The following is a 7,039-nucleotide window of genomic DNA, read 5'->3' as shown; positions in this document are numbered from 1 at the left end:
GCTGCTTGAAGATCGTGCCAGTCGGCCTGAGTGAAATGCCGGACTCGTCGACGCTGAGGAGGCTCTCTGAGAATGGCCAGAGAGATGTCCACTTTGACAAGCACATGATCAGATGAACCGATTGGAGCAGAAGAAGAGCAGCAGACATTTTAACCATTTTAACCATTTTAACCATTTTAACCATTTTAACCAATCATAACCAAGTCTAGAAGAGAAGATACTCCATTGGCTGAGATCCGGGTCGGGAAATTGACAGATTGTGTCACTGTGTCAGTCTCAGTGAGTCGCAGAAGTCGTTTGCTGAGGTGCCATAGCTGGTGAGAGAGGAACCCACACCCAACCAGGTGGCATGATGACAGTTGAAGTCACCACATTTGAGGAAGAGAGAGTTGGGATGAGTGGATAGACGTTGGTTCATGTTGTCCGACAGCGAAATGTAAATGGAGTCATCACTGTTTGGAGGGCGGTACAGAACACATATGAACAAAAGGTGGGAGCGGAGAGGAAAAATCTTTTGATCTTCCATTTAACTATGTCTATCATTTTGATCTGTTTGTTTGATGTTGTTTTGGACTTTCATAAGTTTGACACACACACAAATGCATATTTATACGACCTTATTTTCTTGACACGATTGTTTTGCTATCAGAAACTTTGTACTCCGAAACGAATGAGTAAACTACAGCAAGACTATAAATATATACGAGAAGAGGATTGTTTGTGTGTGTTTGTGTGTTTTCTCTGTGGGTTTGTATGTGTCTGTGTCGTCATTTTTCTCAGATGGCTGAACACATCGTCTGCAATTTTTCATAGGTTCATCAATGAGTGCAAGGAGTGGTTTAGGAAAAAAGAAAAACGTAAAAAGGTCGCATTTTTTGGATTTATTTTTAATTGCTCTGTCGTGCCTAAGCTTTTGTAGCTCTGTGAAAGGTAACATTAAATGGTCCCACACACCATTCCTGAGTGGGTGTAGGGAAGTGTTTTAGGCCCCCACAAGAAAAAACACCCCAACACAAAACAAGTACAGCTACGTTCAAAGTACACCGCCACCTTGCCAAATAAATAAGAGAGCATATCCTCCAGCACGCGGAATTTCCGGAGCACCTTTGGCGCACGTCAATGCGCAGTGCATCATATGGCGATGAAGATGAAATTGGTGGGGGGGGGGGGGGGGGATTATTAAAATAAATAAATTATGATCATAGAATAATGAATTTCTTAATCAATTGGTTAATAGTTAATTGGTTAATACCTCAACGACCAGTGTTTCATCCAAATCTGTAACTTTTTATAAATTAATTAAATGAGAAATTCATCGAATAATTAAATAATTAATTGATTAATTAATAACTCAAAAATTCCCTTTATAGCCAAATCACCTGGTCACTGATGTGTCCAAATATCGGCCTCCTTGCTCAAAAGGTGCCCGAGATATTGGCCCAGATGAGAAAGAAAATAAATAATAAATAATCAAAATAAAGAAATGTTAATCGTAAAAATAATTAATTTCTTAATCAATTGGTTAATAGCTTACCTAAACCACCACTGCTTCATCTGAATATGTCACCTTTTGAAAAGTAATTAAATAAGTAATTAATCGCATAATTAAATAATTGATTGATTGATTGATAAATCAAAAATAGCCTTTACAGCCAAATCACTTGATCATTGTCATGTCCCAATATCAGCTTCCGAGCTCAAAAGGTGCCTGCGATATTGCCCAGATGAGGAAGGAAATAAATAAGTACTTAATTAATCGATAATAATTAAGTAATTAATCAATTAATTGATTGATAAAAAATATATATAAATACTGTTTTGCCAAAGCACGTGCTCACTATTGTGCCCAAATTTCAGCTTCCTAGCTCAAAGGATGGTCCGGACAAACAAACAAGAAAACAAGAAATATGTCATGCATAGCACGATACTTGTGAAATCCCTAAAATAAGGTGTTAACCTTTGGCCTGTGTTGACTTTTTCACCTTTAGACCTCAAAAATGCCTGGTGGTTGAATTCAGTGGCCTGATATACAAATCTTCTTAAAATTTCAAGTCAATCAGATGAAAATTGAGGACTTTAGAAATTTGAAAAAGTGGTTGACCTTTGACCTATGTTGGTTGATCTTGTGACCCCTGTTGACCTCAAAAGTAGTTGGTGGTTGAATTCAGTTTGCTGATATAAAAATCCTATTGAAATTTAAAGTCAATCGGATGAAAATTGAGGATTTTAGAAATTTGAAAGAAGGTGGTTTGGCCTATGTTAGCCGATGTTGGCCTATGTTGGCCTATGTTAGCCTATGTTAGGCTGTGTTGACCCATGTTGACCTATTGACCTCAAAATAAATAGGATTCTGTCAGACCACCAAGTCTACCATTTGGTGAAGTTTCGCGAAGATCGGTTTAAAATTGTGAGCTGTGGGCAAGTATAAGTGAGCGGACAGACAAACTAGATGGTATTCATGGAATACTTACCTTGCGCAGTCACCTTGGTGTGAGCCAACTCTTCTGTTTTTGAAAGTCTCGACTTGGACTCGACACGGGACTACTGAACTCAGTGCCAGACCACAGGACTCGGACTCCGAATGCCAAGGACTCGACTCGGGACTACTGAACTCATTGCCAGACCACAGGACCCAGACTCGGCATGCCAATGGCTCGACTCGGAACTACTGGACTCAGTGCCAGACCACAGGACCCAGACTCGGCATGCCAAGGACTCGAATCGGGACCACTGGACTCATTGCCATACCACAGGACTTGGACTCGGCATGCCAAGGGCTCGACTCGGAACTACTGAACTCAGTGCCAGACCACAGGACTCGGACTCCGAATGCCACGGACTCGACTCGGAACTACTGAACTCATTGCCAGACCACAGGACTCGGACTCCGAATGCCAAGGACTCGACTCGGAACTACTGAACTCATTGCCAGACCACAGGACTCGGACTCCGAATGCCACGGACTCGACTCGGAACTACTGAACTCATTGCCAGACCACAGGACTCGGACTCCGAATGCCAAGGACTCGACTCGGAACTACTGGACTCAGTGCCAGACCACAGGACTCGGACTCCGAATGCCACGGACTCGACTCGGGACCACTGGACTCATTGCCATACCACAGGACTCGGACTCGGCATGCCAAGGGCTCGACTCGGAACTACTGAACTCATTGCCAGACCACAGGACTCGGACTCCGAATGCCAAGGACTCGACTCGGAACTACTGGACTCATTGCCATACCACAGGACTCGGACTCGGCATGCCAATGGCTCGACTCGGAACTACTGGACTCAGTGCCAGACCACAGGACCCAGACACGGCATGCCAAGGACTCGACTCGGGACCACTGGACTCATTGCCATACCACAGGACTCGGACTCGGCATGCCAAGGGCTCGACTCGGAACTACTGAACTCAGTGCCAGACCACAGGACTCGGACTCCGAATGCCAAGGACTCGACTCGGGACCACTGGACTCATTGCCATACCACAGGACTCGGACTCGGCATGCCAAGGGCTCGACTCGGAACAACTGAACTCATTGCCAGACCACAGGACCCAGACTCGGCATGCCAAGGACTCGACTCGGAACTACTGGACTCATTGCCATACCACAGGACTCGGACTCGGCATGCCAATGGCTCGACTCGGAACTACTGGACTCAGTGCCAGACCACAGGACCCAGACTCGGCATGCCAAGGACTCGACTCGGAACTACTGGACTCATTGCCATACCACAGGACTCGGACTCGGCATGCCAAGGGCTCGACTCGGAACTACTGAACTCATTGCCATACCACAAGACCCAGACTCGGCATGCCAAGGACTCGACTCGGAACTACTGAACTCATTGCCATACCACAGGACTCGGACTCGGCATGCCAATGGCTCGACTCGGAACTACTGGACTCATTGCCAGACCACAGGACTCGGACTCGGCATGCCAAGGGCTCGACTCGGAACTACTGAACTCATTGCCAGACCACAGGACTCGGACTCGGCATGCCAAGGGCTCGACTCGGAACTACTGGACTCATTGCCAGACCACAGGACTCGGACTCGGCATGCCAAGGGCTCGACTCGGAACTACTGAACTCATTGCCAGACCACAGGACCCAGACTCGGCATGCCAAGGACTCGACTCGGAACTACTGGACTCATTGCCATACCACAGGACTCGGACTCGGCATGCCAATGGCTCGACTCGGAACTACTGGACTCAGTGCCAGACCACAGGACCCAGACTCGGCATGCCAAGGACTCGACTCGGGACCAATGGACTCATTGCCAGACCACAGGACCCAGACTCGGCATGCCAAGGGCTCGACTCGGAACTACTGAACTCAGTGCCATACCACAAGACCCAGACTCGGCATGCCGAGGACTCGACTCGGAACTACTGGACTCATTGCCATACCACAGGACTCGGACTCGGCATGCCAAGGGCTCGACTCGGAACTACTGGACTCATTGCCAGACCACAGGACCCAGACTCGGCATGCCAAGGGCTCGACTCGGAACAACTGGACTCGGTGCCATTCCGAGGTATGAATCCCTTCTTCGCCTAAAGATCTGTCACCATATTATTAGCCCTCCAATAGAGTGTGCCCTCCGCCCCCACGTGAGGTTTGCAGGGGGCCCCACACATACCCAGCGGAGGCTCTGGCTGTGCGGTTCTGGATTGAAAAGACTGCCCTTGGAAGAAACCCGCATCCTGGTCCTTTGGTTCATTTAATTATACTAGCGTGACTCGGCGCGCTCCGCGCGCCTCACCACACGTCGTTTCAGAGGGGGAGGCATCTTTGACCATTTCGGTGTCTTTTGGGTCTTCATGGTGTTTTGGGTATTCAGGGCCATTTGGGTCCTCAGGGTCTTTTGGATCCTCTGGGCCTCTCTTTTGGATCCTCTGGGCCTTTAAGTGTATTTTGGGTCTTTGAGGTGTTTTTAGGTCTTCAGGGTCTTTTGGGTCTTTTGGGTCTGTGGGGTCTTCAGGGGATTTTTGGGTCTTCGGGGTCTTTTGGGTCTTCAGGGTCTTTTGGGTATTTTTGGTCTTTGGGGTATTTTGGGTCTTCGGGGTCTTTTTTGTCTTTATGGTCTTTTGGGTCTTCAGGGTGTTTTGGGTCTTCGGGGTGTTTTGGGTCTTCGGGGTGTTTTCGGTCTTCGGGGTGTTTTGGGTCTTTGGGGCGTTTTGGGTCTTCGGGGTGTTTTGGGTCTTCGGGATGTTTTGGGTCTTCAGGGGTCTTGGTGGTCTGAAGGGTCTTGGGGAAATTAAAGGGTCGTCAAAGGTCTGAGGGGTCTCAGCAGTCTTACCGCAATTAAGAGGGTTAACTGAGAGGGTGGTCATTTTATTTGAAGAAGAAGACGTTTTCGTCGCATATAAACATACATAGCGAACCATATACGTTTGCTCTATTATAATAAGATGTAACATCCACGAACATAAATCGGGTGTTATCGTGAAATGGTTAGAGCATCCGCTCCGGCTCTGGGAGGTCGGGGTACAAACGAAAGATGACAGCTGGTTCTTTGACGTTCGTCGTTCAGCATTTAAAAGGTGAAGAACTTGGACTATCCCATCAGGTGTCATCTATGGGGAGGTGGAGATTCCGCCTTGGGAGGTTCCCAACTGAGTGTGGTGAGAGGGCGGAACCAGTGTTGTGACGTTACTGCTGCCCAGAGGAACCCGCGGGAACTTCCCAAAGCTTTGTGACCATGTTTGCCTTGTCTCACAGTCCAGTGTTGTGTCGTGTCTAATAGTCCCGTCTGTATGTCCAATGTCCACGTGTGTGGATGTCCATGCCAAATGTGCATGTGTGTGTGTATGTCCAATGTCCATGCTCCACTCCGAACCTTTGATCATATTAAAACCCTCATGTAATTGGTCCATTTCGAAATTCAGTCGTCATGGGATTTTTTTGTATTTATTTTGTTTGAATCTCGTAGCGAGTTGTTTGTTAGGATTTAATTGAAACGTTGATGTATGTCATTCACCTGTCAATCCGCACGTGAAAAAGGTAAATGCCTCAACTCTGTGTTTGCCCAAAAATATTGTGTCCCAAACCCATCCCTCTCTGTTCCCACCTTTCCCAGTCGTACCCAGCTGCTCCTGGACTCTGTGTCCTTCTCTCCTGACAAGGTGGAGAAGTTTCCGTCAAACCTCGACTCTGATTCTGCAACTGGACGAGACAGCATCAGCCCAAGGGTCCTAAAATCCTTCTCTGCCGCTCTATCTCACCCTCTCTCTGTTCTCTTCACCCTCTCTTTTGCTCAAGGTCATCTGCCATCATCTTGGAAATCAGCGAACATTTCCGCTTTACACAAAAAAAAGGTGCAAAAACAGATCCTTGCAACGACAGACCAATCAGCCTGCTTCCAATTATCAGCAAAGTCATGGATTCCATCATTGCTTCGTATATCAAATCCTTCCTCTTCTCCAATGGCTTGATCTCAGATCATCAATTTGGATTCAGACCAAGTCATTCTACTCTGGACATGCTGCTTCTCCTGTCTCAACAATGGATGGAGGTCCTCAATGCCAAACAGGAAATCAGAGCTGTCTCCCTTGACATATCACGTGCCTTCGATACGGTCTGGCACCCAGCTCTGCTCACCAAACTCTACTCCTATGGTATCCATGGAAATCTCCATGCATGGCTTGCGGACGTCCCCTCTTGTCGTAGTCAACGTGTGGCCCTGAATGGATTTCTCTCATCTCCCCTTCCTGTTCAGGCTGGAGTTCCCCAAGGCAGTGTTCTGGGGCCAGTGCTTTTTCTGGTCTTCATCAATGATCTCTCCGATCTCTGGAAAATCCTCTCTATCTCTTTGCTGATGACTCCACTCTCTGCCGCTCAATACCTCATCCCTCAGATCGGCAGTCTGCAGCCTCCTCACTCTCTGCAGACCTGGACAAAATCACAGACTGGTCAAACAAGTGGAACATGTCTTTCAATCCTGACAAATCTGACACTCTTCCTATGTCTCTCAGAAAATACCAACTGGACAACCCTCCCATCTTCTTGCTCAACAATCCTCTC

Source organism: Myxine glutinosa, chromosome 2 (genome assembly GCF_964187855.1).
Source record: "Myxine glutinosa chromosome 2, kmMyxGlut1.1, whole genome shotgun sequence".
Classification (NCBI taxonomy): Eukaryota; Metazoa; Chordata; class Myxini; order Myxiniformes; family Myxinidae; genus Myxine; species Myxine glutinosa.
Note: the sequence above shows the minus strand (reverse complement) of the source record.